This window comes from Ambystoma mexicanum, chromosome 10 (assembly GCF_040938575.1).
Source record: "Ambystoma mexicanum isolate Mex_15411 chromosome 10, UKY_AmexF1_1, whole genome shotgun sequence".
In the NCBI taxonomy this organism is placed as follows: domain Eukaryota; kingdom Metazoa; phylum Chordata; class Amphibia; order Caudata; family Ambystomatidae; genus Ambystoma; species Ambystoma mexicanum.
The window spans coordinates 939195785-939208648 of record NC_090932.1 but is presented as its reverse complement, the minus strand read 5'-3'; the positions used below and the strand labels follow the sequence as shown (position 1 = coordinate 939208648).

General features: G+C 43.9%; 1 long non-coding RNA gene across 2 annotated transcripts in view; it reads right to left on the bottom strand.

The window, feature by feature from the left end:
• Nucleotides 1-7784: 7784 nt before the first annotated feature.
• LOC138491883 (uncharacterized) overlaps nucleotides 7785-12864 on the bottom strand; it is a 112329-nt gene continuing 107249 nt past the window's right edge. For both annotated transcript variants that reach the window (XR_011276101.1, XR_011276102.1), the window contains exons 2-4: nucleotides 8498-8661; nucleotides 8310-8383; nucleotides 7785-8199 (exon numbers count right to left, since the gene is read on the bottom strand). This is a non-coding gene — a long non-coding RNA (uncharacterized lncRNA). The remainder of the gene's footprint in view (nucleotides 8200-8309; nucleotides 8384-8497; nucleotides 8662-12864) is intronic.

Here is a 12864-nt window from a genome sequence, read left to right as displayed (position 1 = left end):
TATGCTGAAAAGGGGGTTTATTAGACATTCCACCTCACCAGTCTCATCTCCATTGTTTTATGTTCCAAAAAAAGAAGGAACACTTAGGATATGTATCGATTATCGTGCTTTGAACAAGGTGACGATAAATAATAGGTATCCATTGCCTCTAATTTCAGGACTGTTAGATCAAGTCAAGACAGCAGTGGTATATACCAAACTTGACTTACGAGGAGCATAGCATTTCATTCGTGTAAAAGAAGGAGATGAGTGAAAACTGCCTCCCAGACAAAATTTGAGTTATTTGAGTATTTGGTTATGCCTTTTGGTTTATGTAATGCTCCTGCGGCCTTTAGGTATTTTATGCAGGAGGTTTTGAGTGAATGTTTGGACATTTTTGTTATTGTATATGTTGATGACATATTGATTTACTCCACTTCAAAAGATCAGTATGAAGGCCATGTGAGAGCTGTGTTGAAAATAATTGCACGAGTATCAGTTATATGTAAAATTAGAAAAATGTGCCTTTCACGTCACACAGGTGGAGTTTTTGGGGTTTATTCTGACTCCGGAAGGAAAAATTATGGACAAAAGTAAGGTACAGGCAGTGCTTGATTGGCCCACCCCCCAATGTGTTAAAGATATTCAGAGCCTCATTCCGAGTAGGGCTGTAAGGGTTAACGGTCACCGGTAACGAGACCGGTGCTGTTAAACCCTTACCGCCCTACTACGAGTTCCCTTTGCGGGCGTTAAGGATGGGATCCGCAAAGGGACTCTGGGGTCAATAACGGTACCGTAATTTACGGTACCGTTATTGCCGCCTCCCCCTTCCCATTGAGCCCTATGGGGGCCAAATGGGAATGGAGAATGGCCCTGGTGAATGGGGAATTACCGGTCCCTCCGACCTCAGAATGGACCGGTAATTACTCCATTCACCAGGCCTGAGTTTGGACGTGTTCGGAGGCAGCCATGCCGCAAATCGCGGCGTGGTTACCTTCGAACCTGGAATGAGGCCCTCAGTCTTTTTTGGGTTTTGCTAACTTGTATAGGATGTTTATTGCTAATTTTTCACAGATTGTTACACCTATAACAAGGTTGTTAAGAAAAGCAATGAGTTTTTGTTGGAATCAGGAAGCTGAAGAGGCTTTCCAAGAGTTAAAGCAGGCATTTACGTCAGCACCAGTATTAAGACATCCTGATCCAGAGAAAATGTTCCAAGTAGAGACTGATGCATCAAATGTGGCGGTGGGGGCTGTGTTGTCCCAAAAAGATCAAGAAGGGGTTTGGCATCCAGTGGCTTACTATTCACAGAAACTCACTAACTGTGAGCAAAATTATTCAATCACTGATAAAGAGCTGCTAGCTATTCGGGCGGCGTTTCTGGAGTGGAGGCATTACTTATTGGGAGCTAAGCACCAAGTATTGGTTGTTACTGATCATAAAAACTTACAGTACTTTAAAACCGCTCATACGTTGAGTCCCCGGCAATTGCGTTGGTCACAATATTTCAATGAGTTTGATTTCTTGGTGACATTCAGGACAGGAAAGAGAAATGGGAAAGCGGATGCTTTATCCCGTCAGCAGAATTTAGAGAATATGGTGACTGAAGTTCGGCCCATAATTCAAGCTGAGAACGTGGTAGGAGCGGTGATGACAAAATTATTGAAGCAAGTGAGACAAGAAATGAAAAACAAAGAAATCTGGACTGGGGAGTGAAGGATCATTTGGAAACCTTTAGAAACAAGCTTCCTTATTATGATGGATGATTATATTTGCCCACACTTGAGTTACAAAAGAAAGCAATGCATTGGTGTCATAATTCGCCTTTGGCAGGTCATGCGGGCAGTAAAAAGACACAGAATTTGTTAGAAAGCTATTCTTGGTGGTCAAGTTTGAGTCAGGATGTCATAAAGTATGTGAAAAGATGTGAAACCTGTGTAAGAAGTAAAACTGATCATACTAAGAAAGCAGCGCTACTCAAACCTCTGCCCACGCCGGAGAAAGTGTGAACTCATATATCTATGGATTTTATCACAGATTTGCCTCCGGATGATCAGTATGATACTATATGGGTTGTGGTGGACTACTTGTCTAAACAAGCTCATTTTGTGCCTTGTAGAGGAATTCCAGGAGCAGGAAAGTTGGCAGAACTATTTTTGCAACATGTGGTCAGGTTACACGGATTACCTCGCAGTATTGTATCAGATAGGGGTCCGCAATTTACATCTAGATTCTGGCGTGCCTTCTGTCAGATGTTAGGAATCAATTGTGCCTTGTCCACCAGTTATCATCCTCAGACGGATGGACAGACTGAAAGAGTCAACAAATGCCTGAACAGTACTTGCACTGTTATTTACATGAAGGCATGGAGTCATGGGTTCAAGCATTATGGTTAGCTGAGTTCACGTACAATAATACGGAGCATGCATCATTGGGTATGGCTCCTAATGAATGTTTGTATGGGCAGGTACAAGAGATGTTGCCTGAGCAGTTACCTGAGGTGACAAACCTTCCAGTGCTACAAGACAGAAAACAATTGCTTCTGACCATCAGACAGAAGTCTTGAGACAATTTAGAACAGGCTAAGGAACAATATAAGATATATGCAGATAAAAGGAGAAGGAAGATCCCTAACTACAGGTTGGGGGATAAAGTATGGTTGTCCACATGAAATTTGTCCTTAATTGGATCTCGCAAATTTGCCCCCAAATTTATTGGACCCTACGAAATTATGAAATGTGTGTCGGAAGTTGCCGTGAAATTACGTTTGCCTCAAACTTTAAAGATACATCCAGTATTCCATGTGTGTTTGCTTAAACCCGCAGTGCCTGGAACACGGGTGCAGAGACCTCCAGCTATCCACAAGAAGGGTCAGACAGAGTATTAAGTGAAGAAAATGTTGGATTCGAGGAGAAGATGGCAAGGTTTGTGGTATCTGTTCCAATGCAGATTTGGTAAGCTTCAAACATTCATTTGAGCCAATTCTCATTTTATTCAATTCTTATATCAATTGATTTTTAGTGATGATTCATCTCAATCCTTGCTGCATCAGGCTCCACCCTGAAGTTGGGCTTTGCGTCTAGAAATTCTGCCTTTGATGAATTCCTCCCACATTCACTTTGGGTAAGGTTCCCCTCTTAGGTAGTTCACAATCAGTAGTCTGATTAAATTTACAATTGTTTGGCCTGTACGGTTAGGGCCCTAACACTTAATAAACCCATGTCATGTGTTTGAGAGACACATAGCAAGTCACAGTGTCATTTCTGTATATTATTCTATGTACATATTCATTATGTGATGGATTGTTTTGTCTGCTTCCCGGAGGGAATATCATCAATTACTCAGCCCCGAGGAAGGCGGTTCTTTAAAAAGGCCTTACAGGTGGCCCGCCGAAACGTAACAGTGGTCTCATCTTGTAGAAATTCATTTCCTTGTCTGATTTCTTAAAGACATAATTTGTGTTTGAGACCCTGAATCCTGCACTAGAACAAAGTGTAATGTTTACGTAGGCAGACCTGTATTATGTATTTACATTATTTCTGCACAATTGGCAGACCTGCACTACCAGGAAGTTGTACCTGGTTGTTTTTATGCACTCGTTCCAGGCATACTTAAGTTTTTGTTCTAAGCACAATATTTGGCAGACCTGTATTATGTATTTACATTATTTCTTCACAATTGGCAGACCTGCACTACCAGGAATTTGCACCTGGTTGTTTTTATGCACTCGTTCCAGGCATACTTAAGTATTTGTTCTAAGCACAATATTTTCTGCATATTTCTGCATGGTAAACTTTTGTTCTAATCATAACATTTCCTGCATATTTTACATGGTAAACTAGGATATTTACCATAAAAGCTGATCCCTCTTTTCTTTCTGCATCTGTTGCAAATACTTCTATCACATTCTTGTCAAAAGTATAGGAATTTGTGTATTTGTTATATGTATTTACTTTTGTCAAATAGAAAATGGTAACATATATATTTTTCCCAATAAGTTGTGTGTGATGTGATTTTGCATTGCTTTGTGTCTCTCTTGGACAGTCTGGGTAGTTTTAAGTTAGGATATCCATTTGTTGGCTACCAAGCTAACTAAAATCAGTAGCTTTCTTCAAATGTATTCTCTACAGCTTTTTTGTTGCGAACGGAGTATCTGATCCAATGGGCAGGCTATGGAATGAAAGACTGCTCCTGGGAACCTGCTAGTTCGGTGAATGCTCCGCACCTGGTAAGACTGTTTCATTTATGCCATCCTGAAAAAGCAGGGCCTGGGAAGAGCCCTGGGAGAGGAGGTACTGTCAGGAGCCTGGGTTGGGGCAGAAAGAGGTGATTTGTGTGCCCGTGAGTATGGGAACTACATTTCCCAGTAGGCAAAGGGAATTGGGCGTAGTTCCCTATGCACGCCACTAAGCAGCTGCAGTTAATTGCAAGATGTGTTTATAACGGCAGTCCGCCCGTGCTCCGGTGCTGATGATTATTATTGGTGAGCATGGGTGGCGGTGGCGACGGCAGCAGCGGCGGCGGTGACAGCAGCGGTGCGGTCCTCATACGGGAGAGACGGTGAGGCGGGCAGGCGGGCACATATAACGAACTACGGCGGGAATGCTGAAGTAGCATTCCCAGTTGCTTGATTGGAGTCGTGCATGAAAGGACCCGGCTTGCGGCGGTGAAAGGAGCCTGCAACGCTGCCATTCCGCATCATGTCTTCAGGTCCGGGTGCTTTACGAGACGCCCAGACATCCAGTGAAGTGGTTTTCTGTATCTGATTCCTTTGTTGCCATGCCTGGTGCGAGTAAAACTCTACTTCACTACTTCGGACTCGGACGGCCTTAGACGGCATCCAAGCATGCATTACGTGCCTCCTGGTTATCATTTGTCTTTACAGATTCTCTATGCATAAGGGGCTTTTAGTGTACTACTGAAAGACATTCTAGATGTAAACAAACATTGAACAGAATTGATTTTGTTCAGGGAGGTGTTGGAGGTGTTTGGACAAACATGGAAAATTGCCAATAGTGCTTTCACCCAAACAATGGTTACGTTCATGTCATGTACAGCTCTATGTTTCTTGTTTCTTGCTTCTGCTTGCCCATTTAGGGCCATGTGTCTCTGTCACAGTCATTACAGGGAACTCCCTGTGTTTGTGCCATCCTGGTTATGCAATATAACGGTCCGTGTATGAGAAGTTGGTTATTGGTGTTATATGTGTTTTAAGTCAAGATCACTAACCTCTATGTTTCATGTGCTTTTGTAAGTCTATTATGAGTACCAAATATTCAAGTGGAGAGTAGGATTGAGGAGGTAATAAGTCAGGAGTATGTTTTTGGCAGGCAGGTCCTAGGAGTAGTTTGGTTTTCTATTTATGTATGCTTGTTTTTCTTCCCTACCTTACCTTTGTTATTCCATCCCCTTTCCCTAACTCTGTCTTCCCCCCATTGGCTGCCACGTGGTTCCCTATATTATTTATATTCAGGCGCCCATGCCAACCACGGTGGGAGGATCGATCTATTCGGCTTCTGTGGTTTGGGAGAGGGGATTGATTTCCCACTCCTTATGCATTATTGACCTAGAGGGCTTGTTGGAGCGACAGGTTTGGCCGGGAGCCCCTAGTCCAGTTGCACTGACCGCTGAGTCTCCTACACTTGTGAGAGTGGGGCCAGTAGCCACTTAGGACCCTACTTTGGTAGCAGGGTACTCAGTGAGTTCAGAGTTGCCTGGTGCAATGCAGGAATTTGAGGTGCAGGACCAGGTGAGCTTAGATCTCAAGAGCCTGCCCAAGCTGGATGAGTTTGCATCAGCTGGGGGCCCAGATCAGACTGACGTATTTAAAGCTCAGAAAGAGTGTCCCACTCTGGCGAGCCTGCAGAAGCAGACAGAGGAGCATGCTAACCGTGAGTCCCTTGGACTGTTCAAAGTGTACTGGGAGGATGGAATCCTGTACAGTTAGGCAAAAGACTCTGAGGGTGAGGGTGCCAGAAGGTTGGTGATTCCCCAATGCCACATGAAGTTCCTTTTGGATTTGGCTTGGCAAATTCCTTAAGCGGGTCACTTGGGAATGCCTAAGATATCAGACTGTTTGTGCACTTTTACTGGCTGCAGTTCGGTGTAAAGGTTAAAGAATATGTCCGGTCCTGCCCGACTTGTCAAGCTTCTGCCAAGTCAGGTGGTGCCACAAAGGCCCCCTAATTTCCACTACACGTGGTTGGGTGGCCTTTCGAGAGAATAGGCATGGACAATGTGCATCCTTTGGATCCTCAAACCAGCTCAGGAAACAGATACATCTTGGTGGTGGTAGACCACGCCACAAGGTGCACAGAAGCTGTCCCTCAGAGGAGCTTCAAAGGCCCTGTAGTTACAAAGGCTCTGATTTGGATATTCACCTGTATTGAATTCCCCAACAAAGTCATTTCTGACAGGGGATCAAACTTTACATCAGCATATGTGAAGGCTATGTGGAAAGAGTGTGGAGCCACCTACCAGTTCCCTACATACTTCCATTCCCAAAGTAACAAGCTTGTTGAGCAGTTCAACAAGACCCTGAAAGGTCTGATAGGTGGCTTGGAAGAGCACCTGAGGAGAAAATTGGATATTATCCTGCCATGCCTACTGTTTGCCTAGAGAGAGGTGCCACAGAACGTAGTAGGGTTTAGCCCCATTGAGCTTCTGTTTGGACACCCTGTAAGAGGTCCCCTCAGTCTAGTGAAAGAGGGATAGATGGGCAACCCCTCCTCCCCTACACGAGATGTAGTGGACTATGTACTTCGCCTTTGGTCTAGAATGGCAATATACATGGAACAGTCAATGTAAAATCTAAAGGCCAGTCAGGAGATGATGAAGCACTGGCACGACCAGAAAGCCACGGTGACAATGCATGACCAGAAAGCCACAGTGACAGTTTATTCTCCAAGCCAGAGGGTGTGGATTATGGAGTCTGTCAATCCCAGTGCCTTTCAGGACAAGTGGATTGGGCCTTAGTATGTGCCGGAAAAGGTCAGTCAGGTGAATTATCTCATTGACATGAAAGGACCTAAACAGATGTGCAGAGTCTATCACTTCAATTGGCTAAAACCCCATTGTAGCCAGAATGTCTTGGTTATGGCATTAGTGAGTGATGAAGAGACTGAGGAGGAGACTGATCCCCTCCTAGACCTCCTGCACACTGAAGCGACAGATGGGTCAACTGAAGGCGTCAACCTTGCAATAGACCTGTCAGAACAGCAACTGACAGACTGTCGCCATTTATTGGGATAGTTTGCGGGCCTGTATTCACTAACTCCAGGTCGCACAGATTGGGGCACCCATGATATGGACACTGCAGACAGTAAGCCGGTGAAGAGTAGGATTCACTAGGATGTCCGATAAGGTCAAGGATACCATCAAGGTGGATGTTTCTAAGATGTTGTCCATAGGAGTGATAGAGCCATTCCACAGCCCTTGGGCTAGCCCAGTGGTACTGGTCCCTAAAAAGACCAGTGTTGCGAAGAATGAAGTTCGCTTTTGTGTGGAGTGGAGAGAGGATAATTCTGTCATGAAGACAAATGCTCACCCCATTCCTCAGGCAGATGATCTCATTGACAAGCTTGTTGCTGCCAAGTACATCAGTACTTGGTAAAATGAAAATGCAGACAAAAGTCAACCTAATTGGTGAATCTGTTTGTTGTTAATTTGTAATCCACTGTCGTGAAAGAATGTCCCAATATTGCGGCTGCCCAATTTTCACAAAGGAAAATGTTTACAAGGGGGTAATTCAAATTGCACCCGCTTATGTGATTCAAATGATCACTATAGATTCAGAAGGGTGAACTACATAGTCTTTAATTGAATTCATTGATTATGATGAAATAATACATATTTTACACCATTGTCTAAATTGTCAGTACACATGAGTAAAGTTGCTCCAACTGTTTTTATCCAGTGTACACAAAATCAATCACTTTTCAAAAAACAGATACTCAATCACTATTCAAAAAATATAAATTTGTTTCTTCACTGATTTATAGTCTCAGCTTCTTATTTATTTTAATCATAGGAAAAATGAAGAGTTTCATGAAAATAAATGTATTTTTCACTAATTGGTAACCTCTTTCAATCATTTACAACCTCAACACATGTGTCTCCACTTTATCTCCAGTGGGTCATCAGGAGGTTATTGTGCTCAGAGTTCTTAATGTATCAAGAAAATGTATATTCTCAGAAATGACAGTCCTGATTTGACAGGGTCTAAAGGAAAAAACAAAAGACAGAAAAGAGAAGAGAAAAAAGATGTTTATTTTATGGTAGCTATTCACATATTATATGTTTAAAATATCAAATAGTACATAAGCACTCACCCCTGTTGTGCTTATTTGTGGTTCAAAGCAAGAAAGTTGTCTCATCAACTGTCTTCTTAATAAGATTTGATAGTCTGAAAATGTTTAAAATAATGCTTTTAGTGATGTCTTGTTGGCTTGTCCCAAAGAATAAATATGCTGCACCCTGGGATGCACATACTAAATAGTGCCAAATTCAGCTAATTTACCTGTTATCAGATGAATGATCACTAGGATCCGATTGTCCTCAGGAAATGCTGATCCGCATAAGGCATCAGCATTTCAAAATGGCCGCTATTTGTTTAGGTGCATGCAGACATCATCACGCTCGTGTGTGTGATGACGTTATCACGCAATTGTATCCTGTGGTCACCTAGAAGTAAAACAAATTGTGTTTTCACATAGATCTAATGCAGTGACAAAAATACAAGTAAATAAAATGAGTGTTACCAAACATGATCTAAACAGCCTATACATTCCTCTCACAAGTCCAGTAAACCATGTTCTATTAATAAACAATAAATCTGTGTAAAAGATACTTAACTGAGTTCTCTCCAGATATTCAGGGAGATATACAACTGTTAAACCCTTATGTACACATAGTGAGTCTGCTCATATCCCAAATGGGAATTTTATCTATGATGAGTTACAGCTAATTCAACCATGTTTCAAATCACAATCGGTGCATGAGTACCTTTGACCTCACGGCAGGGTACTGGCAGGTAGCCTTGACAGATGGAGCGAGAGGGAGTTCAGAAATCTGAACCACAGAAGGACATTATCAGTTCACTTTCAAGCCCTTCAGATTGAAGAATGCCCCTGCCACTTTTCAGAGGATGGTTAACCAGGTTTTGGCTGGACTGTAAAACCTCATTGTCGCCTATTTAGACGACATTGCTGTGTTCAGCCAAACCTGGGAACATCCCTTATTCCACCTAAAATAAGTGCTTGAAACCCTGCAGAGTGCAGGTCTCACTATCAAGGCCACAAAGTACCAGATCATGCAGGGCACAATGACTTAGCTAGGCCGCCTGGTCGGTGGAGGTAAGAAACAACCTTTTGAAGCGAAGGTACAGGCTGGGAAGGATTGGGAAATCCCCACTACACAGACACAGGTGAGAGCCTTTCTAGGTCTCATTTGGTTTCCAATGGTTATTCCACTGGTCATTTCACTGGTTATTCAGGGGTATGGGACCATTGCCCCTGAATGATGTAACTTCCAAGAAAATGCCAAAGAAGTTAACTTAGAACCCTGCCTGTGAAAACTCCTTTCAGGATTTAAAGGATGGATTGTGCAGGGCCTCAATTCTGAAAGTGCCAGACTATGGCCAGGAATTCATTATCCAGGCAGAAGCCTGTGATTTTGGGGTTGGAGCAGTGTAAACGCAGCTGAACTCTCAAGGGGTAGAGCAGCCTGTTGCCTACATTAGCAGGTGATAGACAAAAACTGCAAAGGAACTGGGCCGTCATTGAAAAAGAGGCTTACGCAGTCATGTGGGCAGTAAAGAAGCTGAAACCCTACATCTTTGGGTCACACTTCACTATCCAATGGTTAATGGTCATGCAATGGGAGAACCCTAAGCTTTTGCATTGGGCCATATCCCTACAGGGATTAGATATGGATATCCAGCACAAGCATGACTTCCAGCATGAAAATGCAGATGGCCTCAGCTGGTAATGTCACTTTGATGATGAACCAGACCCTCAGTAGGGTGGTGGGTTCACATGTTGAGGCTGGGGGCACGCAAGGAATTCAACCATCCGCACAATGGGTGTGGGCTTGTCTGGGCTTTTTTGAAATTGTAAATTAAATTGAAAGATGGTAGATCATCATCTGGAAAAAAATGTGTGGGGCTAATCCTAACCCCTTTTTTCTATGCCTACCACGTGACATACGCATACACCTGTGTACTCTGGGTGGACACAGCCTACAGATGCAGTCCCCCCTTCATATTTAGTTGGGATATGGCAGGAGGAGTACACGATGCATCTTCAGAAGGGGGAGGGCCAAACCTTCCCATTGCCATGGCCAGCCTAATTAACAAAAAAAGGCTCTGTGGGTGGATCTGCCCTGCTCTTTTGTTCAGCCCTGCAGCTTGTGGCAGCAATTAACATACAAATAGAATGTACTTCAAACAGGCCCAAATGGGGCCTGGCTGCGGGGGTTAAAAAAGGAGACCGGAAACCCCAACTACATTTCATATGCAACTGTGTCAACCTGAAGCCAGCTTCTATCCTCAGTATCAATTGACAGTGAGCTGTCGTGTCTGGGACTGCCTATTTACAGCAGTCAACCCTGCAGGGGGACCCCATTCATAAGGTCTGAGTATGTGGTTTAGCAGAGCCAGAGAGTCTATTCTCACTGCAGGTTCAAGGGAGACCTGCTGCTTTAATCAGGAACCACATAGAGCCCCATTAACTAGAGAGACCCTTTGATCCACAACAGACAGGAAGATAGGTGGGACTTGGTATTACATGTTTTCACCCCTTTATCTTTTCTGTTGCAAAGCACTTTGGTTATGACCTCACGCATGCAGGAGATTGTTGGTGGGGGCCCAGGATTGGTTCATTAAGATACTACACCAATCCCTGTGGGCCATTTCGCTTTAAAATAGGCCTGAGCCCCTCTTTTGGCAGATCATCTGAAGACTTCACTAAAAGCAGAAGGAAGAATTCATCATTGGACCCTGTCTGAAGGTACAGTCTGCCTTACATCTTCCGCTAGTGTAGAAAGTCCAGGACCTTCAAGAAAGAGGAAAGCAAGATCCCTCCCCTATACATCTCCCAGGGAACAGACGAGGTACCGAATCCAGGGTGCCCTCCAGCAGCTCCAAAACCGGTACACAGCCAGCGCACAGCATGCCCTGCTAGCCTCTGCAGAAAGCTTCCTAAGTGAGAAGTGTCATAGAGTCTTTGAACCCGAAACCAAGGACAAGGCAGCTGCCTGCAACACACTCCTCAACTTTGGGCCGTCCACCTTAAAGAATGACACAAGCCCAGTGAAGAAGCTAAGAGAAATGCCTCAACGAGCATCTACCAACATCTGCCTAAAGAACACTTTTGAGTCAGTTGAGTTCCTCGAGCTGCAACCGACTGCAACACTGATCGTTGTTGCACTGTAGTTGCTTAAATACATCGGAGACATCTCCACCAGTGCTTATGAAATGGTGACCAGTACTGAGACAATTCCTGACCTGAGCCGTCTTGTAGGCCAGCCTGCAGATGATATGATAGGTTATTTATAACACACTTAATACCCAGAGGTTTCTAAGCACGGACCCGGGGATCGAACCTGTGTTGCTCCGTGTCGTCTTGCTTCCAAGGCGAGCACACTGCCGCTGAGCTATCCTCCTGAGTTCATTCAGCTTCACTCATTGAACTGTCTTGTCACCTGATACCTGCAGCTGTCTCGCATCTTGAACTCTGGCGCAAAAGCCTGCAAAGTGCCCTGAAGCCAACTCAACCCTGTTGAGCACCAAGAACACCTACAGCACAAGATACCCTGTGGTTATGTCCCTCTGGTCCTTCCGGGAAAGCCCCTGGAAACATCTTAAGACCCATTGCTCCCTTTGTGCTAAAGCCAAGTAACCATTGAACTGTTGCGATTATTTAACATAGTGACTACCCTCCTGTCATTATCCAGAGTGCATCGATTTTCCTTCTTTGAAACTGTCTGACCTCTGCATTTCTTTACAGGGTGGGTCATATTGTGCATTGTTGCTAGAACTGTCTATTGTGATAATAAAGATCATCCTGCTTTCTGCGCAGGGAGTATTAATTCTATTAAAGACTAGGAGGCGAGCATTATGCTTCATCTTCATTTATTCTACTCTTCAGCAGTTTCAACAAAACACATATAAAAAACCATGAAAAGTGTATAACAAAACTTTTCTCCTTTCAAAACTACAAAATCCATAAGTCTCTGTAGTCCATGCTCTTTCCACTAGTCACAACCCACTTCCTGTGCTTGGACTCCTCCTCTGCTTTTACTCGCTCTGACAGTCTCTCATGATCTTTAACTGATCCTCACCAACGGTGTGAAGGCTCTCCTGAACTTTACAACTCAACTCAACTGCCGGTGTGCTCCTGATCTCCCGACACTCTCAGCCATGGTACTGGCTTCAGCTATTCTTCTGATCTTCCCCTACGAAAAACAACAATAGAAGAATTTAGGGTGGTGCGTACGTATTGTACTTACTCATATAATGCATTGACATTTTAAACATATACAATACTCGGGTGGGAATTTAATGCTCGCCTCCTAGTCTTTAATAGAATTAATACTCCCTACGCAGAAAGCAGGGGTAATCTTTATTCTATGACAAGACTGGAGGCAAGCATTATGCTTGTTCAAAGCTTCCCTAACACCGTACTAGCTAAACTCTCTGCTGGCTTAAAGTAAAATTCTTTAAATGTGTGATCGCTTGACCAGTCTGCTGCCAGCATAATGTCACTCAAGGGAACTCCCGCTCTCGCGGCTGACGAGGTCATTGCCCCTCTCACAGAATGGGCTCCATACGTTCACATTCACACCTGCTGCTTGCATGACCTCCTTGACCCATCTTGCGATAGTAGC